Here is a 24604-nt window from a genome sequence, read left to right on the forward strand (position 1 = left end):
TGCATCATTTAAATGTATCATGTCTTGACAGTTTTTCCTCTCTTCAGGCTCATCCTACTCCATTGTAATTTATTTAAGTATTTTAGTGTTTTAGAGGATTGTGGATTAATGATGCATTTAAACTGCTTTAGAATGACCTTAGGCTAGGTAAATTACTGAAGTAGTGCCAACCAGGGATATTTATTTTGATGGCAGTAAGCTTTTACTCTCTTGCTTAACCACATGGCACACAAAATAACTGGCTGGCTGGTTCAAAGTATATTCTCTGAGAGTTACAAACAAACTTTGGTAAGAGGGAAATAACTTTACAATCTTGACCTTATTTATTTATTTATTTATTTTTTGATGTTTATTCACTTTTGAGAGAGAGACAGAGAACGAGTGGAGGAGGGGTAGAGAGAGAAGGAGACAGAATCCAAAGCAGGCTCCAGGCTCTGAGCTATCAGTACAGAGCCTGATGCGGGGCTCGAACCCATGAACCGTGAGATCATGACCTGAGCCAAAGTTGAACGCTTAACCGACTGAGCCACCTAGGCACCCCTCAGTCTTTACCTTATTGTAGGCAATATCTAATTCTATTTTTCACTATAATTGAATTACTTATGTTGACTGTTAATGGTTGAAGTTTGAAGAGAAGTATAACCAGTTTCACTATCTAGGCTCCATAATTAAAGGCTGTGGATCTCACAATCACACACACAAACATACGTGTTAAAGGAACCATAGCGCTGTACCTCCAGTTTTGTTTGTCTCATCCTTCAAGCCTTAGAGAAGGCTTTCCCGCATCTCCTGCCCCGTGTCTTTCCAACTAATGTCCATGATCTCAAGGCAGGGACATGCTATGGTTGGTGCTGACGACTTCTGCAGTAGACACTAAGAAAACTGGAGTGCTTTTCGAGTAGAAGAACACTTAAATGAGAGAAATGACTCCTCAAATATTTTCTTTGATTTTTTTCACAAGTGAGTCTTTTCATAAATGCAATAGATTTTTGAGTGACAGAGTATAATTTTCCAGCCAAGTCTCTTCTCTTATTTCTCATCATGTTGCAATTCACATCCTAAAAAAATCTGTATTTTTCTGAACTGTCTTGAACCCTTCTTTTATCATAACGTTTTCCCCTGGGCCCATTTGCTCCAGCAAAGTCTATGTGACCTTGACTTAAAACTTACATTACTAGGAAAGAACTTTCAGAACTTTTCTCAAGAAAACGTTAAGGCCCTTTTGTTGATGATCACGGCAACCCATTTCTTGTTCTGGTGAAAACTTTCCTGCCAGAACCCTTGAAACTTTGTGGATTCCCTTTCAAGAATCTGCTACCTGTCCTCAGAGTGGCTTTGACCACCAAACTCCTGTAAAATTCCTTCCCTGCTGAATCTGAAAGCAGTTTCTTTGCTGGCTGGCTTCCTTACCATGTATCAATTATAAAGAAAAGCCTTCCCTTCTCTAGATCTCTTGGTTTATTTCAACATGTAGAAGTCTGCAGAAAATTAAAAAAAAACAACAGTGAAACAATGAAGAACATGAGTTTATTAGTAGTTGATAAAGTGAGGAAACAGAGTATAAATGAAATTATCAAAGTAAACACTTATTTCAGTTTGTGTCAGTGACAAAACTTATATGGAACAATTAAATTTAATAAATGGTGAAATACCAGAGAAAACAAAGAGGTTGAAACTGATGAATATTTCCCTTGTTTTACCAAAAAAAAAAGTAACGGCTCAATTATTAAAAGAACAACTTTCATACATTGGTTTAAAAGATTATAAGGGATACCTTTATGAAATGACACAAATGTGTTGTTGACAAGAAGTATGGATAAGCCAGACTTTTATCCCAGTCCAGACATGTTCTTTGTGCCAGGTGTGATACATAGTTTGAATTTGTTACTAGGAGATGTGCCCTTAACTGTGTCTGTGGCAATGACATTATTTGAAACAATTCAAACCTTACATTCAGCATTTTTTGATGTGCCCCAAAATGGAATGTCTTGGTGAAATACATATTAAACTTGATTTAACAATCACTCTCAGGTATGTATTGGGAATAGTAACTATAAGCTATAAACAATGAACAATGATTCTTTTTTACAGACAGTAAACTAATTTTAAATTCTCTTAGCCCAAGTTATTTTATAGAATTTTAGCTTACTATCAGTAGTGCTAACAAATATTTACATAAAATCTCAAACCGATCTAAGATTGGCTAAAAAATTTTAGTTTTAAAAATGATACTTGTAAATAGAAAGCAACTTAATGTCAAACATACAACAAAAGTGATATTCCAATAAAATACAAAGAGATTAGAACAAGAAAAAATTAATGCTTATTTATTTTGAGAGAAAGAAAGATAGGGCATGAGTGGGGGAGAGGCAGAGAGAGAGGCAGAGAGAAAATCCCAAGCAGGCTCCATGCTGTCAGCTTAGAGACCAGTATGGGGCTCAGACTCATGGACTGTGTGATCATGACCTGAGCCAAGATCATGATGCTTAACCAACTGAAGCACTTAGACACCTTGAAAATAAAAATATCAACATGACTGTGAAGAAGATTCATAGATAATAAACCAACTAATTTTTTAGACTAATTTCTGGCCATTATAGATCAAGAATAGTCTTGATTGAAGAGAGTTTTAAACCAATTGAGCAGCATGTTATTTTTTAATTTTCTTTATAAAATTCCAGCATTGAGGAATTTGATAGAACTAAGAAATGCTGTTTGAAACTAGATTATTTTTTAAAGATGGTGGAAATCATGACTTAACTAGTAAATTTATGAGCATATCTTATAATATTTATGAAAGTATTAATTTGTCCTATGCAATTCATAATGGGTAAGGAAATATGCAAAATCCATAGCTCATTTTAGAAAATAAATATTTCTGGGGCGCCTGGGTGGCGCAGTCGGTTAAGCGTCCTACTTCAGCCAGGTCACGATCTCACGGTCCGTGAGTTCGAGCCCTGCGTCAGGCTCTGGGCTGATGGCTCAGAGCCTGGAGCCTGTTTCCGATTCTGTGTCTCCCTCTCTGTGTCCCTCCCCCGTTCATGCTCTGTCTCTCTCTGTCCCAAAAATAAATAAACGTTGAAAAAAAAAATTAAAAAAAAAAGAAAAGAAATATTTCTATGTAAATTTTATTAATAATACAAATTACTGCATCCCTAGAAGAGACCTTATAGTTTTTTCATAGTTAACCCGGATTTTGTGTTTATAACCTCACATATGTAAACTTGATATTTACTGTGACACTGAGTTTTCCAGGGAGGCTAGGTCCTGCCCATGATGTGTGCATACACAATATATCTTGTTGGCAGAGGATGAAGATATTGAGTGCAAAAATATACTGAGTAAAACAGGCAAGCCAACAAAAATCTAGGTTTTTTTTTAAAGAAATTCACAGAACGGGGGCACCTGGGTGGCTCAATCGGTTAAGCGTCTGACTTCAGCTCAGATCATGATCTCACAGTTAGTGAGTTTGAGCCCCTCATCCGGCTCTGTGCTGACAGCTCAGAGCCTGAAGCCTGTTTCAGATTCTGTGTCTCCCTCTCTCTTTCTGTCCTTTCCCCACTCACACTTTGTCTCTCTCTCTTAAAAATAAATAAACATTAAAAAATTAAAAAAAAAGAAATTCACAGAACGTGCTGTAAAGATTGATGCCTGGTGGTTACCAGAATCCTTGATTCTTTGAAAACCAACGTGTAATTTTCTGTTAGTGGTTGCTATAATGATTTCTATTAGTGATTTTCTATTTGTGATTAAGACAATAGTACTTACTCAATATTGATGTAGAATTTGTGCATTTGAGGAAAGTGGGAAAGAAAATGTCTTTCTTTAAATTTCTTCTAGAATATTGAAAAATGCTAACTTCAAAGTATGTATAAATAAAAACAAACTTTGTGTTTGTACAAATGCCTTTATGATAGCATGTGTGTTATTGTGCAGGGAAACAGTACAACTGCAGGTGTTCAGTGGATAAGGTGGCTTTATGTTCTTTAATATTTGTTAACGGTACCTGTTAAATTCTGGAGGTGGAACATTACTCTTTCTCTAACTCATTTGCCAGTTATGATGGTTGGGTCATTCCTTGACTCAGAGGATGAAGATCAGGTTTACTATTGCTTTAAAAAAATGTTCACTTTTCCTACATCTTCATCTTGATTTAACTTCATTACCATTTCACCATTTATATCTGAGGTGTATTTATTTTCCCTAGATAAGTGAGAATCCCCTCCATTGCCACTCTTATGTATACTAACACAGGCACCTATATTATCTTCTTAGGAAACCTTGGCTGTTTTGATGTCTGCCAAGTTTCTGAATAGATGATAGAACTCTGCAGTATTTTGAATTTCATCTTCCCTTTTAAACTATTCATTTCTACCCTAGGCCTTGTTTTCAGGTACAAGGTCTGGAGTTTTATATTAATTAGGCTAATGTCTTGAGGCACTTCATTGGCATGACAGCTTATAGAAGTGGACCAGTAGATATCATCCAGAGCACTTTGCATTTGTAGGGTGGGGATGTGGGGTTGTGGCAGCATGTGATTGGAGGAAGTACTGATTGCTGTTTAGGAAGAGTGATTCCCTAAGAACTGATATAACACTGAGAATTGTACTCAGGGTAATAAGCAACATATAAATAAATGGCACCAGTAGGGTTGCTTTGTAAAGATAACAAGCAATTTAGTCAGAAATGGTTGCTGTGGTGAGGATTTTCTTCGGAGTTGCTTGTTTTCAACTGATTGAGATCTCCACAGTATACTGCCTTTCTTGCTCCATTACAACAATCAGCATGAAATAGTGTAACCAGCATGTTTGTAGGTTCGCTTGTCTCCAGGCTGTAGACATTAATCTTCTGTTTTTCGTTCTAGGAATAACACTTGATGACCTTCAGTATCCAAATGTTGAAATTACTTACCAACATACTTATTTGATCACTAACTGGTTCGTGTATTAATGAACCCACTTCCTAGCAATAGCGACTAAATGAAAAGGAGGTAATTTGATAAACTTCCAATTATGTAGGAAGCTGATGCTTCTTAATTGGTGTTATTTTTCCATCCAGAAGTACCGTTTGCTTGGTTAATTTGCATTTAGAAGACAAATGCTTGCTAGTCTCTTGGTTTTGAGAGAAAATTAAAGGTGACTTTAGGAATATGATGAGAGTATGTGGATTCTGGGTCAGAAGAAAAAAATAAAATGTTGTCAAGCATATTGAGCTCGGGACTTACATTAGATAGTATGTTTATGTCAGTGGTAATGTCAAACTCAATTAAAAATGGATGCTTCCTTTTCCATATTTCCATTCTGGTACTGGCAACTGGCTGCCCTTACTGGGATTTCATTTCCCAACTCTCTTGAATTTGTGTGTGGTCTGGTCATGCGGCTGCTTCCTACTAATGGAACATGAACATAAGTCACATATATTATTCCCAGCCAACATATACTCAGAGAGTATATGTGCTCTCTGAAATAGGATAGCGATGCCCAGAATGTCCTCGTGGATGATTGTGGCTTAAGAAGAGAGGAATCCAACTCTGAATTACTGCAAAAAGGAAATATACCTGCTCTGAACTATTATGTTATTAAGAAAAAAAGAAACTTGTGTCCACTAAACAACTAACATTTGAGCTTTATTTGTAACCACAGCTCTTAATAACCTCATTAATACGGGCAGAGTATCCCATTGTGTAATTCATGTCCAATAATTGTGGACAGTTATCATTATAGCTGCCAAATGGTAATAGTATTATTTTACCAAACATTTCTATAGAAGCACACAGTCACTGTTTGTAGATTAAGGTTTCAGTACACTTTTAGTTTTCCTTTCTTTTCAAACACTGATTGGCCCATCATAATACATTTCCCATTTTTTAAAATTTAAATCCCAGTGTAGTTAACGCATGGTGTTATATTAGTTTTAGGTGTACAATACAGTGATTCAAATATTCCTTATATTACTCAGTGCTCATCAAGACAAGTGTTCTCTTAATACCCTTTACCTATTTCGCCAATCCCTCCACCAACCTCCCCTCTGGTAACAATCAGTTTGTTCTCTATAGTTAAGAGTCTGTCTTTTGGTTTATCTCTTTTATTTTTTCCCCTTTGTTCATTTGTTTTATTTCTTAAATTCTACATGTGAGTGAAATCATATGGTATTTGTCTGTATCTGATATACTTATTTACTTTAGCATTGTACACTCTAGTTCCATCCATGTTGTTGTAAATGTCAGGACTTCATATTTTTATTTGGGTGACTAATATTCCATTGTGTATATATACCACATATTCTTTTTCATTTATCTTTAAATGGACACTTTGGCTGCTTCCATAAACTGACTATTGTAAATAATGCTGCAATAAACATAGGGGTGCATATATAGCCTTTAACTTCGTGTTTTTCCATTCTTTGGGTAGATACCCAGTAGTGTGATTGCTAGATCATATGGTAATTCTATTTTCAATTTTTTTGAGGCAGTTCATCCTTTTTTTTCACAGTGGCTACACCAGTTTGCATTCCCATCAACAGCATGAGGGTTCATTTCTCCACATCCTCACCAACACTCGCTGCTCCTTGTATTTTTGATTTTAGCCATTTTGACAAGTGTTAGCTGATATCTCATTATACTTTGAGTTTTCATTTCCCTGATGATGAGTGTGTATCTTTTCATGTGTCTGTTAGCCATCTGGATGTCTTCTTTGGAGAAACATGTCTGTTCATGTCTTCTGCCCATTTTTAATTAGGGGTGTGTGTGTGTGTGTGTGTGTGTGTGTGTGTGTGTATGTGTGTTGAATTGTATAAGATCTTTATATGTTTTGGATACTAACCTTTTATCACATATGTCATTTTCAAATATCTTCTCCCATTCAGTAGATTATCTTTTAGTTTTACTGATTGTTTCCTTTGCTTTGTAGAAACTTTTATTTTGATGTGGTTCAAATAGTTCATTTTTGGTTTTGTTTCCCTAGTCTCAGAAGACAGATCTGGAAAAATGTTGTAATGTCTGATATCAGAGAAATTACTACTTTTACTCCCTTATAGGATTTTTAATCGTTTGCGGTCTCACATTAAGGTCCTAAATCCATTTTGAGTTTATTTTTGTGTATGGTATAAGAAAGTGTCCCTGTTTCAATCTTTTGCACGTAGCTGTCCGGTTTATACAACACCATTTATTGAAGAGACTATCTTTTTCCCATTGCATAGTCTTTTCTGCTTCATTGAAGATTAATTGACCATATCATCATGGGTTCATTTATGGGCTTTCTAGTCTGTTCCATTTGTCTATATCTGTTACTGTGCCAGTACCATACTGTCTTGATTGCTTCAGCCTTGTAATATAACTTGAAGTCTGGAATTGTGATACCTCCAACTTTGTTTTTTTGTTTTTTTGTTTTTAATTTTTAGGAGTACTTTGGCTATTTGGAGTCTTTTGTGGCTCGTTATACATTTTAGGATGTGTTTGCTCTAGTATTGTGAAAAATGCTCTTGGTATTTTGATAGGGATTGCCTTAAATCTGTAGATTGCTTTGATAGTATGGACATTCTAACAACACTTCTTCTTTCAATCCATGCATGGAATGTCTTTCCATTTCTTTGTGTCATCTTCAGTTTCTTTCATCAGTGTTTTATGGTTTTCAGATTATAGGTCTTTCACCTCTTTGAATAAGATGATTCCTAGGTATCTTATTAACTTCTGATGAAATTGTAACTAGGTTTGTTTTCTTAATTTCTTTTTCTGCTGCTTTATTATCAGTGTATAGATATGCAACAGATTTCTTCACATTAATTTTGTACCCTGCAACCATACTGAATTCATTTATTCTAGCAGTTTTTTGGTGGAGTCCATAGTGTTTTCTATATATAGTATCATGGCATCTACAAATAGTGAAAGTTTTAACTTCCTCCTTATCAATTTGGGTGCCTTTTATTCCTTTTCTTGTCTGGTTGCAGTGGCTAAAACTTCCATACTATGTTGAATAAAAGTGGTCAGACTGGACATTTTTGACTTGTTCCTGATCTCGGAAAAAAAGATCTCAGTTTTTTCCCATTGAGTATGAAGTTTGCCATGGGTTTTCCATATATGGCCTTTATTATGTTGAGATATGTTCCCTCCAAACCTGCTTTCTTGGGCGTTTTCATAATGAATAGATGTCCTTTGTCAAATGTTTTTTTCTGCATCTATTGAAATGATGATATGGTTTTTGTCTTTTCAATTATGGATGTGATATATCATGTTGATTTATTTGTGAATATTGAACGACACTTGCATCCTGGGAATAGATCCCACTTGATCATAGTGAATTATTTTTTTTAACATATTGCTGGATTCAGTTTGTTAGTATTTTGTTAAAGATGTTTGCATCTGTGTTCATCAGAGATATTGACCTGTAGTACTCTCTTTCTCTTTGTTTTTTGTTTGTTTGTTTTGTGTTGTTTTTCTTTTGTGGTATCTTTATCTGGTATTAGTATCAGGGTAATGCTGGCCTCATAGAATGAATTTGGAAGTTTTCCTTCCTCTTAATTTTTGGAGTAGTTTGAGAAAAATAGATATTAATTCTTTAAATGCTTGGTTGAATCCTCTGTTCCTGGACTTTTTTGATTACAGATTCAATTTCATTGCTGGTAATTGGTTTGTCCAAATTTTATATTTTTCTTTCTTTCTTTCTTTTTCTTTCTTTCTTTCTTTCTTTCTTTCTTTCTTTCCTTCCTTCCTTCCTTCCTTCCTTCCTTCCTTCCTTCCTTCCTTCTTTCTGTTTATTTTTGAGAGAGAGAGAGGCAGAGCAGGAGCAGGGGAAGGGCAGAGAGAGAGGGAGACACAGAATCTGAAGCAAGCTCTAGTCTCCGAGCTGTCAGCACAGAGCCCGATGTGGGGCTTGAACCCATGAACTGTGAGATCGTGACCTGAGCTGAAGTCAAACGCTTAACCAACTGAGCCACGCAGGTGCCCCCAAATTTTCTTTTTTTTCAAAATACAAAGTTATGATTTTATTTTTTATCTTATTTTTTGCCATGACTTATTTTACTTTAGTTTTATTATTTTTTAATATAATTTATTGTCAACTTGGCTAACATACAGTATAAACAGTGTGTTCTTGGTTTTGGGGGTAGATTCCTGTGATTCATCGCTTCCATACAACAGCCAGTGCTCATCCCAACAAGTGCCCTCCTCAATGCTCATTATGCAAATTTTCCCCTCTTTATGCCTAGTTTTGGTAGGTTATATGTTTTTAGGACTTTATCCATTTCTTCTAAGTTGTCCATTTTGTTGGCATATAATTTTTAATAATATTCTCTTACAATTAATGTATTTCTTTGGGGTTGGTCGTTATTTCTCCTCTTTATTTTCTTATTTTTTTTTCATCTGAGCCCTTGCTTTTTCTCTCTCCTTTTTTAAAATGTGAGCCTGGCTAAAGGTTTATCAATTTTTTTGAACTTTTCAAAGAAAAGTGCTTTTTTGCTCTAATCTTTATTATTTTGTTCCTTCTGCTGGTTTGGGGTTTTGTTTGTTCTTATTTTTCCAGCTCCTTTAGGTGTAAGGTTTGGTTGTTTATTTGAGATTTGTCTTGCTTTTGATGTGGGCCCATATTGCTACAAAATTCCCCCTTTGAACCACTTTTGCAGTGTCCCAAAGATTTTGGATTGTTGTGTTTTCATTTTCATTTGTCTATATGTATTTTTAATTTCTTCTTTGATTTCATGTTTGACCCATTATTATTTAGTAACATGTTGTTTAACTTCCATGTGTTTGCACTCATAGGTTTTTTTTCTTGTGGTTGGTTTCCAGTTTCATAGGATTATGGTCAGAAAAAATGCATGATGTGACTTTGGTCTTTTTGAATTTGTTGAGGCTTGTTTTGTCACCTAATATGTGATCTATTCTGAAGAATTTTCAATGTACACTTGAAATGAATGTGTATTCTGCTCTTCTAGGATATAATGGTCTGAAAATATCTGTTAAATCCATCTGGTTCAATGTGTCATTCAAAGCCATTGTTTCCTTGTTGATTTTCTGTTTAGATAATGTCCATTGATGTAAGTAGGGAATTAAATTCCCCAATTTTATTGTATCACTTTTACTATTAGTAATGTAATAGTGTTACTAATAGTATACTAGTGTGTGTGTGTGTGTGTGTGTGTGTATATATATATACACACACACACACACACACACACACTAGTATACTATATACTATACTAATTATTAATATACTATATAATAGTATACTAATAATATTATATACTAGTATATAATAGTATACTATAATATAGTATAATAGTATACTATTATATTATTATTGCTATAACAATTTGTTTCTTCATGTTTGTTACTAACTGTTTTATGTATTTGAGTGCTCTTTTTTTGGGTACCTAAGTATTTACAATTGTTATATCTTCTTGTTGGGTTGTCCCCTTTATTATTTTATAGTAATTTATATCATTACAGTCTTTAAAGTCTGTTTTGTCTACACTTGATCTTAGCCAAAAGGCCGAGAAGCGATAAAAGTCTGTTTTGTCTGATATAAATATTGCTACTCGGGCTTTCTTTTGACAGCCATTTGCATGATAAATGTATCTCAGTCCCCTCACTTTCAATCTGTATATGTCGTCCTTAGGTCTGAAATAAGTCTCTTAGAGGCAGTGTATAGATGCATCTTGTTTTTGTTGTCCAATCTGTCAGTCTTTGTCTTTTTATTGGAACATTTAATCCATTTACATTCAAAGTAATTATTGATAATTATGTATTCATTGCTATTTTATTACTTGTTCTGTGATCCTTTCTTCTCTTGATCTCTTTCACAGTTTGCTGGCTTTCCCTAGTGATAATACTTGAATTCCTTTCTCTTTACTTTTTAATACCTATTACTGGTGTTTGAGTTGTAGTTAGGTTTAGGTTTTGTGTAACATCTTCTGCATATAGCAGTCTATATTAAATGGATGGTTGCTTAAGTTGGAACTCATTCTTCATTCCTCTCCTCCCCACATTTTAGGTATATGATATCATACTTTTCATCCTTTTATTTTGTTAGTTACTTGAACTGGTTTTTACATATATACTTTACTACATTTGTGATTCCTACATTTCTTACTCTGATTTATGATCTTCCCTTTCTACTTAAAGAGTCCCCTTTAACATTTTTGTAGGGCTGGTTTAATGGTCCTTTACCTTTTGTTTGTCTGGGAAAATCTTTATCTCTCCTATTCTGAATGATAGCCTTGCTGGATGGAGTTATTCTTGGCTACAGATTTTTCCCATTCAGCACTTTGAATATAGCATTCCACTCTCTTCTGCTTTAGAAAGTTTCTGCTGATAGCCCTATGAGGCTTCCCTTGTATGTTACTCTCTTCTTCTTGCTGCTTTTAAAATTCTCTATTACTATTTTCCCCATTTTAATTACTATGTTTCTTGGTATAGACTTCCTTGGATGACTTTTTGGGGAATCTCTGTGCCTTCTGTTTCTATATCTGAATTTCTGTTTCCTTCTCCAGATTTGGGATGTTTTCAGCTATTTTTTCTTCAAATAACTTTTTCTGTTCCCTTTTCCTCTCTTCTGCTTCTGAGATCCCTATAATGAAAATGTTGTTACACTTTATGGAGTCACTGGAGTTCTTTCTTTCACCTGCTCAGCTTGATTACTTTCCATTACTCTGTCCTTCAGGTCACTGATTAATTCTTCTGCTTCCTTTGGTCTGTGATTTAATCCATCTAGTATATTTTTAATTTTAATTATTGTATTCTTCATCTCTGATTTTTTTCTTTTGTATCTCTTTGTTAAGGGTCTCACTGATATCCTTCACTTTTCTGAAGTCCAGTGTAAATATCTTTATGATCATTACTTTAAATTTCTTATCTCAGTTTCTCTTAGGTCTCTTACTGTGGTTTTGTCCTATTCTTTCATTTGAGATATATCCTCTGTCTCCTCATTTTGTCTAACTCTCTGTGTCTATTTCTGTGTGTTAGGAAAGTTAAATATGCCACTTGCTCTTGAAAGTAGTTGGCAGGATACACAGTTTCAGCAAGGTTGTGCTGGTCCTCTTCTACCGAAGATACGCTGTCACTGCTGAGACAGAAATGTGTCCTTCATGGGAGGTGACTAGCTACTGACACCAGACTAAGGCCCCTTGCAAAGTGCACAGTTGGGTGATGCACTGTTCGCAAGGATTGAGCTGGTTTTTTAGGGGAGGGGTCCCACAGTGCCAGAACTAAGGCAGGCTTAGCTGGAGGGGCGGGGCCTGGTATAAGTAAGTTAGGTAGTGAATTTTGGTGCTGTGCTGGTTCCTGCAGGTCTTGGTGTGTATGCTCGGGAAGAAGAAGAAGGAAATGGCACCTGCCAGCTCCTTTGTTCTTGGAGAACTCCCTGAGGGGACCCTATGCTTCCAGAATATGCTTTGAGATTAGTAAACAACTCTCCCTGTCATAGGCCCAGGCGTTTTTCAGATTGCTGGTTCTATGCTTGATCTCCATGAGCTCTTTTTCCTGTTGTCTCTTTAAGTGCTGGTACTCCCTCCAGTCTCTTCCAGACTACTAATTGTTAACGTTCAGGCTTTAAATCCCCATTGGTTGTAAAAATTCACGAAATTTGGCCTCTCTGGTTTTCAAAGCCAGATATTTTGGGGATTCATCTTCTCACATGGGTTTACCAATGTGAGGGTCTGCTTCTCTCCTGTTTCCACACCCCCGTGTCCTTCCCTCCCGTGGAGAGTCCCACAGGTTCCTTTAACTCTCCACCATATCTCAGCCCTTCCTACCCTCTTGGATGTGACCTCTTCTCTACATTTAGTTGTGTCATTTGTTCTCCTTGTGTTCTTATTTCCTAGGCTGTTTATACTGATACGAGTTGTATCTAGTTGTGTTTGTGGGACAAGGTGAGCTCAGGGTCCTTCTATTACACCATCTCCTCCAAAGTCCTTTCTCCTTCATTTTATGATAAATGTGGTGTTCTTAAATCTTCCTGTAATTATTTGTTACTTATTTTTTGGCTCTTTCCTGATATTCTCCGTTATTTCAGTATAAGTTAACCACTGATATTACATTCAACCTTCATTAATTGCAGATCCCATATTTGAGAATTCAGCTATTTATTAAAATTTATTTGTGACCCCAAAATCAGTACCTGCAGAGCTTCGTGGTCATTTTCAGACATGTGCAAAGTGGAGAAAAATGTGAATCACCCGGTGCACACATTCCCAGCTATAGTGGAACAACGTGAGGCTCAGTCTTGGTGTTTCAGCTCTCCTACAGTGATAACCAGAGGAATGGAGACAGTAGGGGGCAGTGCAGCAAAAGAAGCTCTTGCTCTCAGTCAGTTAGTAGAGTGGCCTCAGGCAAGTCACGTAACACTCCCGAAATGTGTTTTCTCTTTTTTAGCATGCAAATAGAATCTTCCTATATGAGTTGCTTTAGGATTTGAGATTATAATCTATGTGATAAATGTGTATCAATATCAACTATATCAATATGAATAGTTTGGTACTGTTCATACAGCACCTTTATAGACCATAACTGCCTCAACTGGTGGAAACAATATACCTTGCTTTTCTTATTTTCTGTTAGTATGTTGATTTATTTTTTGGATTATTCAATATAACTCTTTATTGAAACAGTCATTAGGTAATAATTCTAATAATTGTTGATCTTTTATTGGGCTAATAATGTAATCTAATTTATAAGGCAAACTATAGCTTTCAAAGTACAGATATCTTAGAAAAAAGTCTTTATTTAGAGCCTTCTTTGTCCTTTACCTGGTTAGTTTCTCCTTACTTTTCAGGGGCCATCTCAGGCCTCATTCCCTCCAGGACATATTTCTTAATCCCCATTCCCTCCACTGAGTGTTCATCAAGACATATATTACATAAACATTATAGGGGCATCTGGGTGGTTCAGTCGGTTAAGTTTCCAACTTCAGCTCAGGTCATGATCTGTGAGTTCGAGCCCCAGGTCCATCTCTGTGCTGACAGCTCAGAGCCCGAAGCCTGCTTCAGATCCTGCGTCTCCCTGTCTTCTCTCTCTCTCTCTCTGCTCCTCCCCGACTTGTGCTCTCTCTCTCTCAGAAATGGGTAAACATTATTTTTTTTTAAAGAACATTATAGCACCTGCTAATTGACTGCAAATTTATTGAAAATAGGGCTATGCCCTTCAATTTCCTGGTTTCTAGCATAGTTTGTGGCACATAGAATTCAACAAATGATACTTGTGTTGATCTTAAAGACTTTAAGCTATAATTTCAAATATTTTTGGCTAAAAAAATGATGGTGTGACCCTACAGATAAGAAACCATTTCAAGGGGCGCCTGGGTGGCGCAGTCGGTTAAGCGTCCGACTTCAGCCAGGTCACGATCTCGCGGTCTGTGAGTTCGAGCCCCGCGTCAGGCTCTGGGCTGATGGCTCGGAGCCTGGAGCCTGTTTCCGATTCTGTGTCTCCCTCTCTCTCTGCCCCTCCCCTGTTCATGCTCTGTCTCTCTCTGTCCCAAAAATAAATAAAAAACGTTGAAAAAAAAAAAAAATTAAAAAAAAAAAAAAAAAAAAAAAGAAACCATTTCAAGGAGCGCCTGGGTGGCTCAGTTGGTTAAGTGTCCGACTTCAGCTCAGGTCATGATCTCACGGTTAGTGAGTTTGAGCCCCACATTGGACTCTGTGCTGACAGCTCAGAGCCTGGAGCCTGCTTCGGATTCTGTGTCTCCCTCTCTCTCTGCCCCTCCCCTGTTCACGCTCTGTCTCTGTCTCAAGAATAAATAAACATTAAAAATTTTTCTTAAAAATGTCAAGAAGCAATATGTTTATTTGAGATAAAATAATTGCAATTTGGGGTACACAGGTAGAACCCCAGATAGTATTAGGACGTAAAGTCAGGATTTTCATGAAAAAGAAAAAAAATTAGGTAACTTGTTTTTAACAAAAGCTCATTGATGCTGACAAGCAAGTCTAGATTTGTACTTTACTGATTGGTCAGGAATGGTGGTCACTAGGCAAAAGGTCACTTTTATCAGTCTTTTCTCTTTCTCATTGACTTCTTAGAATGTTGGGGTTTGGCTGTATTCAAAGATTTAGAAAACAGTATGTACAAGGCAGTGTGCCTGAAATGGCCGCTCCAGCTCTATTTTAAAAATGGCTCTACTTATATCATTTTTCACAATGGGAGTTGCTTCAAACCATATTACATTTTCAAGTAGTGATAGGTACTTTATAGTAAGCTAGTTTCTTAGGCAGTTTTACACCTTCATCCATACACAAAGGTTTAAAAGACTGAGTGTGGGTGAGCCGGAACAAATCCATCATTTGTTTTCAAATATTTACTCAGATGTACCCATCAAGAGTCATTAAAGACATCTTTGTGCTACAACTATGACCATTTTTCTTTGTGAAGTTAGCCTTTTGGTACCCTATTCTCAGATATCTGGGAACAGTTTGTGAAAGTAAAAAGCTGGCCCCCATCTTTAAATGTTTTCTGGTTACTCTAGTGACATTATGGGGAGGCAATTGATGTTACACTCCCATAAAATAACATTATAAAGAACAGAAAATGCCCACCTGAATGTCAGTTGGCTTTTATAAATCAAGATGTAATGTACATTAAGTATGTGGATAAGTTTAGATGTTCAGTATAGTGTTAATTAATTAAATACACTCACCAACAAAACTTTGTTTTGGATTGCAGTGATGTTTTTATTTGTGATGTAAAGTTAAGATGATTTAGTTTTTATTTTTTTAAGTGAAATCCAATTATAGAATGATAAAATGCTAATAATACCCCACAATTTCTATATAATGTGTTTGTGAGATAACAAGAAATAGTTAATAAGAGGCAGTGCTATGTGTTATTTACCTGGAGCCTGAAAGCAGAGATACAAGGGGATGATTCCTTGTTCTTTCATAGAGGATAAACGTTTCCATTTGCATGGCATTCCAATTTCATTTTTAAACTGCTTTAAGACATATGTATATAACATAGAAGCAAAGAAAATCTTACAAGCAATTATTTAGAAAATTGTAAATATCATAAAATGTCACCAAAACATAATTTTACATATATAAATTTAATTCTAAACAGGTAAATTTATATTGAGAGAGTAAAAATAATAATTACATTTATCATTCCTCCTAAGTGCCAGAAACCATTCCAGGAGCAATTCATGAGTTAGTTCTCAGTCTCTTAGCCACCTTGACAGTTACGGAATATTATTCTCCAACAATGCTATGCAGGTGAGTGCTGATGTCACAGAACTTTAATTTCACATTCTATGTTTGTGACGAGTATTAGCCTTTTAATAGAGGCTCAAGGCATTTCTGGCTGTGTATAATTCACAAGGTTTGCCTGATAATTGAAGTAAAACATTGGAACAAACTTGAATTTAAAAGTAAGAGCATTTTTATTTATTCACTATTTCTCTTTGATCCTCAAAGTAATAAGTATTTTAAATTATAGAACTAAGTTCACACTCTACTTCACTTTTCTATCTCATGTTTTTAGCCGACTACAAACTTGGCTCATCACTGACTTCCAGCTTGAAATTTTTGTCATTTCTTATTGTTGTATACTGTGGCAGAATCAGTCAGAAGACTATCAGCCTAGCAGAAAGATGTGACCGATTGCTTTAAAAATGAATGATACTAGGACTGAATCAAGAAAGAAGAAGGTTCATTAAAACTCTGGAGAAAAACCCTCATCAGTCCCTCCATATTGCTTTGACAATGCCTAAGAGAGAGTTATATATTATGTTTATTTTTAGAGCCAACCAATCTCTTTTAACTTAGACTGCAGGATGAAGAAAGCAGTAACATTTTCAGATAGCTCTTAAGTTTAGTTTGAATGAACTGAATTGTTTCTCTCTTTTGGAAACTTTGGTTCTTTACTTTGGACACATTTTCTTCAGAATTAACATAGAGAAAAATTACCATGTGTTTTGGACCTATAGATTCACTTGCTCTTGTAATCAATAATGTACGTGAACTAAAGTCATAATAAAGCAAAGCTGACTATGAGTTTTATTCATTTTCTAATGTATCAGAAAGACCATAGCAATTTGATTTTTCCAATAAAATTGATCACAACCACTACTTTACGACTTATATTTCTAAGGAGTTTAAAATATCCAGCAAAGTAAAAATTTATAGTATGAGCTTTTGACTGTATTTCCTCTAGATTCACTTGCAAATGTATTAGGGAAGAAGAATTAAGCAGAGGATTTCGCTCAACAATTTTCATTTTGTTTTTCAAAGTAAATTAGTGCTGAAATAACAAAATCAGGGTGTGATATTGATTATTTTCCAGTGACCAGACACAAAGTAAAAAGACATTTCAAAATATTGAATAGTAATGTATCAGAAAAATATCTAAGAGGTATTGGAAATTATTGGAACTAAATACATACGGAATCAACGTTCAAGTTCCCAGTTTTCAGTGATGACAAATACCTGCTTCTCATTCAGTTGTCCACTTCTGGGCACAACTGTCACTTGTCTCACTTCACCACTATGATCTGCTGTCTACTTAATGGGTATTGGGCTTTTATTCAAAGCAGTTGATGCTCTTTTGCATGTAAGTGGCAAAAGACGAAGAATGTGGGGGGAGGGGAGGGTAAGCAGTATCCATGTGCCTAGTGCTCACAGAAACTTGAAAATTAAATACTCAGTTGTAGGAAATAGGAAGACTATGGGACGCCCGTGAAGGTAAGAAATATTTGCGGTTCAAAGCATTTATCACCAGTTTAATCTTAACATCAGCTTTTTTCCCCATGCATATAACGTCCGAACTTCCAACAAAGAGGCATTGTGTGAAGAAAACGATAAATTCTTTATGTTACAGTCTACAAATTAAGGAAATCCATGTATTGTGATTTTGGGAATTATTGCCAACTGTCAATTATATGTTAAAATTATATTAATATCCACATCATGTGATCTTCTGAAACATATCATTATTTACCTAATAGTTTGTGAATTCCAGAGTCACACTAAGGAAAAAAAAAAACTTTCAGGTAACTTACAGAAGAAATCTAGGGCTGTAAGAGGTAAAATGTTTTTTTGTTTTTTTGTTTTTTTTTTTTCCGCTGTGTCTTTTTGATAGCTTTCCTCTCAAAAATGTTAGTATTCATTCGTTTAGGTAGAGAGAATAGCAAAACTTACCTCATTGATTAAAATGCAGAAATGGTTTTATTTAAAACCCAGGTGAGCATTTCCCCACTGGTGTAGCTGGCCTGGCCAACTGGGCCCTTCGCATTCTCTCCCTTAAGTTCTCTTGGCTGCCTGCCTCCCATTTACCTGCCTTCTCACATTTTCTTCCTTAATGTTGTCATCTTTCCTTCTTTTTTTTTTTTCTTCCTTTCTATGTCTTTTTCTACCTTTTCCATCTTTTCTCCTTTTACTTTGTATTCATTCTTTAATTTCTTACTCTTTTTTCTCTTCTTTCTTTATCTCTTCTTTTTCTTTCTTTCTCTTCCCTTTTCTTCTATCTTCCTTTTTTCCTCTCTATTTGGGCCACATTTTTAAAATTTCTTCCTTTCTTTCTTTTCATTTTTCCTTATATATGGAATGCATACATGAAGCAATGGAAATACAGAAATGATAATATAGTTCCTGCTTTTAAGGAAACTTTCTGTGAAACGGAGAAGAAAACTATAAACAATGACTACCAAAATGCAAAACATGTGCTCTTTGATGAGCTCCTTGAGGGTAATGGTTGGGTCTTATTTATTTCTGTAACTGCTTTCTGTAGTGCCCACCCAGTGCTGTGGACACTCTACATGCCATGCCCAGATCCTGGAGTCTTGCTTGTGGCACCCATCCCTCTCCTTGGGAGATTGTTGCCTGCCTCATTCTCAGGAAGACCATCCTTGGCCAGTTGTTGGTAGTTATGCCTTCCAAATAATGTGTGTCCCAGTTGTCTGAAGGGGATACTATAGTTCAAGTTTAAATATGAAGTTGTTTTGAACATGAGAAATGGCCATATAGATTTTAATTTTCAGTTTTTATGTATCAGTTCTCACAAAGTTGATTTCATGATAGGGATCAGCTCTTTGCTTTGGACTCTGGAAGTTGTCTCTTTGTTGTCTCTCTTTGTACATGAATTTCAGATAGGAAGTTGTTGCTGTAGAAAGCAAGTAAGGGATATTTGGATGGGACATCCAACTTTGTATGGAAGCAGGCATTAGCTCCACTCCAGCTGACACCAATCTTTGCCCCTTCCCCTACCCTGCTCTCCTCACTCCTTTTCTTGAGAGTTCTGCTTCCCTTCTACCCAATCTCTGCTTCAGGGTCAGGTTCTCCTTCTGGAGTACCCCTCTGAAGGCATACCATACCCCTCTCATTAACTATTGAATTAATGAATGAATGGAACATGATATAAAAGAAGGGTTAGAGAAAGTCTTACATAGGTAGAGGTCTTTGAACTGGGTATGAATTTTCCTATCTCCTTCTCTCTCCTATATTAAAAAACTGAGCCAGTAAAGCATTTTCAGGAGATCTACAATATATTTTTCCTTTATAAAATTAATATGCTTTAGGATATAAAAAATATACTGGAAAGTACAGTGAGTCCCCATATTTCCACCTCTTCTCCTCTCCCCAAATTTCTGTTATTTGCATCTTGCATTAGTGCTGCTCATTTGTTATAATTGATAAGCAACTATTGATACATTATTCTTAACTAAAGCCCATACTTTACAGAAGGGTGCACTTTTTGTTGTACATCCTGTGGGTTTTGATAAATGTGCGATAACACATATCTAGCAGTACAGTATTATACAGAATAGTTTCACTGACCTAAAAATCCTCTGTACTCCACCTGTCCGTCCCTTCCACTCTCCACTCTAAACTTAGGCAACCACTGATCTTATTGCTGTCTCCATGTTTTGGTTTTCTCAGAATGTCATATAGTTGGATTAATACAGTATACATGTTCTTTTTCAGATTGGCTTCTTTCACTTGGCAATATGCATTTGAGGTTCCTCCATGTCTTTTTGTGAGTTAATATTTCATTTCTTTTTGTTGCTGAATAAAACTTCAGTGTTGGATTTACTGCTGTTTTTTATCCTTTCATCTACTGTAAAACGTCTTGGTTGCTTCTAGGTTTTGGTAATTATGAATAAAGCTGCTATAAACATCTGTGTGCAGGTTTTGGTATGAATATAAGTTTTCATCTCATTTCGGTAAATACCAGTGATTACTGGATATTACAGTAAGAGTTATGTTTAGTTTTGTAGGATACTTCTGAATGATCTTCCAAAGTATCTACCATTTCTCATTCCCATAAGCAATAAATGAGAATTCCTCCACATCTTTGTCAGCATTTGTTGTCAATGTTTTGGATTTTAGCCAGTCTAATGAGTGTATAGTGGCATCTTATTTCAATTTGCAATTCTTCAATGACATATATATATATACATATATATATATATACATATATATATATATATACACATATATATATATATACATATATATGTATATGCACATATACATATATATGTATATATATATACACACACACATATATATACATATGCATTTTTTAAGTTTATTTTCAGAAGGAGAGCGAGAGCATGAATGGGGGAGGGGCAGAGAAAGAGAGAGAGAGAGAGAGAGAGAGAGAGAGAGAGAATCCCAAGCAGGTTCCACACTGTCAGAGCAGAGCCTGATGTGGGCCTGAATCCCACTAATCATGAAACCAAGAGTCAGATGATTAACTGACTGAATCACCCAGGTGCCCTGATGTTGAACATCTTTTCAAATGAATTTGCTATCTGTAAATGTTTTTTGGTGAGGTGTCTGTTCAGATTATTTGCCCATTTTTTAATTGGGTTGTTTTATTTTTGAGTTTTAAAAGCTCTTTAAATATTTTAGATATTAGGTATGTGTTTTGCAAATATTTTCTCTAGTCTGTGACATATCTTTTTATTTCTTTAACAGTGTCTTTCATAGAGCATAAGTTTTTAGTTTTAATGACATCCAACCATCAGCCTTCCTTTCATGGATCATGCTTTTGATGTGGCATCTAAAAAAAGTCATCACCAAACCCAGACTTACCTAGATTCTCTCATGTCATTTTATAGGAGCTTTATTGCTTTGCATTTTATATTTAGGTCTATAATCCATTTTGAGCTAATGGTTGATGTTTGCAAAAGGTGTAGGTTGTGTTCTAGATTCTTTTCTCTTTTTTTTGGCATGTGGACATCCATTTGAATGAACACCATTTGTTGAGAAGAGTATCCTTTTTCCATTGGATTGATTTTGCTCCTTTGTCAGACTGTACTTGTGGGAGTGTATGTCTGGGGTTTCTGTTCTGTTACATTGATGGATTGGTCTATTCTTTTGTTAATACATATCGTCTTGTTTATTGTAGCATCACAATAGGTCTTAAAGTCTGTTAATATTCATCACATTCACTATTGCCATTCCCTTTTTTTATTTTTCAAGACAAATTTATTGAGTGCCTGGCATATATTCTTCTAGGTTTATAGCAGTGATTTGAAGATAAAAATCCTGCACTCATGGACATTACTTTTTAGTGGGGATACTCAGTGTACATATACATATAAGCCTTTGGCGTTAAGTAAATCCATGCATGGCAATAAATAAGTGAAGGCATATTGCATATTATAAAGCTCCTTGTTGAATATTAGTATATAATAACATTTTTGTGTACACATAGGCATGTGCATTAGAAAGTGGAAAAACTAAGTATCGTGGCTGTAATAGGCAAAAGATACTTTACCAAACCCTAACTTTATAATGATCATTAATAATTGTCTCTTTTCAATTCTAGTCTCTTCTTGATTTCTCAGTATTTTATTCAGAAAGAATGTTGAGACACATTCCATTGTGGGGTATTACCTAGAAAAATGTTTACTGTAGAGTGAATGATTAGAAGGGATTTTTAAAAAGTAAGATAGAGGAAGGCTGTTCATAAGAAGGCAGGGATAAGAACAGATGTTTGAGATGTTGTAGTGATGGACTTAACACAGGGAATGTGACCCTAAATCCCAAAAAGTCATAAGGATTGGGGTGATAAGATTCAGCAGTAAGAAGAGAATCATTTTAGTGATGTTAAGATTTAGGGAAAACTAGTGTTGGGTTAATCCACTGGCGAGTCCTGGAACATAAATATTATAAAAGTGAGAGAAAAAAATGATTAATGATGTCATTATAGAGATAAAGGGAAATCATCTTTTTGTAAGATGTATCAAAGTAGAATGGCAAAATTTGGTGAGACTGTTATTTTGGAAATTGGTGATAAGGCAGTTCTGTTCATTTGGTAATGTTACGATAAGTTGCAAGTGAGTTGCTTTGTAGTTGTCTCATTTAATTTGAGATGAAGCAGGAAATTTTTTTTTTCAAAGTTTATTTATTTATTTTGACAGAGAAGGCACACAGCAGAGGGGCAGAGAGAGAGAGAGAAAGAATCCCAAGCAGTCTCCACAATGTCGTTTGGAGCCCAATGCAGGGCTCGATCTCACAAACTGTGACATCATGACCTGAGCCAAAACCAAGAGTCGGACGTTTAACCGACTGAACCACCCAGGCACTCCAGGAGAAATTTCTAATGTATATGTTTTTGGAAGGGAATGTGGACATGGGAAACCCCATTTATAACTGAATCATATCAGAAATTGGTGAACTATGTCTGTGTCTCATCTGGTTCAGGATTGCCGTAACCTGCTTAATACAATCTCTGAATAATATCAGTGCTTACGTCAATGATGTGAACCCAGTTCTCTAGGTAATCCAATCATATTTATGGCATTTCCATGTTTTCTTTCAACTGCTGGAGATACTAGAGTTTTTGTTTGTTTATGTTTTGTTTTCAATGTTCAGTTTTAGTCAGGAGAAAGTAATACATGCATTATTTTATATTTCTCCCAAATTCTGCATTGCAAAAACTTATGTAAAAATATATGAATTAGAATAAATATTATGTCCATTTTAAAGTATAGATATTTTCACTGAAGTAGCAAAAAGGTATTCTTGTGTTATCTATCGTATGTTACTGTATAACGTTAAGTTCAGGAAGCAATATTAAAGGAGATTTGAAGAGTCTTTCTATTGATAGTTTGACTTAGCTTTGAAGTAGAAAATTCCAATACTAGGGTCTTTTACAAAGAAGAGGAAATCAGGGAACAAAATTACTGGCGCTTATTATATTCCAAGAGCCATGATCGATCTTTCTTTTTCTTTCTTTCTTCCTTTCTTCTTTCTTTCTTTCTTTCTTTCTTTCTTTCTTTCTTTCTTTCTCATTCTTATTACATAAATTATTTAACTAATCCTATACAGAAATCCTGTGGAGTATATGATGTTAATATTCACATTTTTCAGGTGAGGGATTTGAGACCTGCAGCATTAAAAAAAATGCTGAAGTACTCTTATCAACTTGAAACCAATTTTATGCACAATAATTTGATGCCTTAAAAATTATCCACATGTTTAGTTACAAATTAAACTTTTTTTTTTAGTTCTATTCCCTTCACAATTCTCAAACACAAATGCATTTCCCATTTCAGGTTATTTAAACTCAGAAATAGGCAGCTCTCTTTAAAAGCATGAAAGAAATTCTTACAGATTCCAAATATTGACTGAAACTGATATACCATATTTTTGTTACATGTATATAACTATGATACTTGTTATAAACTCTTTATACTTCTTTTATACAACTATTAAAGCACAGGAATATATAAAGTTAGTATTGAATAAAATATAAACAATATTAAAATCTAAAAAGAATTTAATGTTAAGGATAAAACAGAATTTTTCACAAGTGACATCTTATATGTGAAATATACTAGCTGTTGGCTTGATTTTTTTCATGTAAATACTAATATGTCTCTTTATAATTCATTTCTACTCAGAAACATTTATTTTCAGAGTAAATCCCAATATCTAATAGTTATCAACACAGTTATATCTTTACATGCCTCATTTTTACATCCTCTAAGATTACAGGAGTAATAGTAGCTTTCACAGATGTTACTGTAAATGCAAACACAGGGGCTGATACTCTGGAGCACTATTTGATTATACAGTGATTATACAAGTAGTCTATAATATGTTTAAATTATTGCTTATATTTTAATCTAAATGAAAACAGAACATTGAAAATTTTTATAAAATGTTCATATACCCCCAATAAAACATGTTTGAGCTTTCATCAAATTTTCTAAGAGCAATAGTAATCCATGGCTAGAATGGACGGTCTTGAGCAGTATTCATTTTGGTCCTTTCTAGAAGGTATAGAAACATGCTGTGTTGTGGATTCTTTAAGACTTCACTTGGTCTTGAGAACACACTAGGATGATTCTTGGGACTCAAGAAAGCTGTCATACTCATGGTAACAGTTTATCACAAAAAAAGGATACTAATTAAAATTGGCAAAGAGAAAAGACACACCAGGTCCAAGCTCCCAGGTGTCCCCTTCCAGTGAAGCTACACAGGGACTCACTCAATTCTCCCAGCAATGGTGTGTGACAACACATCTGAAGTGTCATCACTTACTTGAATCAAAAGTCCTACCCAAGTCTTTGTGTCCAGTTTCTGTTTAGGGTCAGTCACCTAAGCATCTGGTGACTGTGTGACTGACTTCAGCTACTTCCTACTCCTTCCTCCTCATCCCCACCCATACACT

General features: G+C 35.3%; 1 protein-coding gene and 2 long non-coding RNA genes across 4 annotated transcripts in view; 2 read left to right on the top strand and 1 right to left on the bottom strand.

Annotated features, from left to right (window-relative positions):
- The window catches only part of GALNTL6 (polypeptide N-acetylgalactosaminyltransferase like 6), a 1203008-nt gene that overhangs the window by 33869 nt on the left and 1144535 nt on the right, over positions 1-24604 (top strand). The window lies entirely within an intron of this gene.
- Positions 763-16157, bottom strand: LOC132691922 (uncharacterized). 2 transcript variants are annotated; one of them, XR_009616087.3, is made up of 3 exons: positions 16076-16157; positions 15815-15911; positions 763-1478 (listed from the first exon to the last, which is right to left on the bottom strand). It is a non-coding gene; the product is annotated as an uncharacterized LOC132691922 (long non-coding RNA). The 2 variants fall into 2 exon arrangements; XR_009616088.3 differs by having other exon boundaries at positions 15815-15914; positions 16076-16150.
- LOC132691920 (uncharacterized) lies at positions 16241-16971 on the top strand. The gene is made up of 2 exons (XR_009616076.3): positions 16241-16346; positions 16460-16971. It is a non-coding gene; the product is annotated as an uncharacterized LOC132691920 (long non-coding RNA).

The sequence above is a fragment of the Panthera onca genome, chromosome B1, assembly GCF_046562875.1.
Source record: "Panthera onca isolate mPanOnc1 chromosome B1, mPanOnc1 haplotype 2, whole genome shotgun sequence".
In the NCBI taxonomy this organism is placed as follows: domain Eukaryota; kingdom Metazoa; phylum Chordata; class Mammalia; order Carnivora; family Felidae; genus Panthera; species Panthera onca.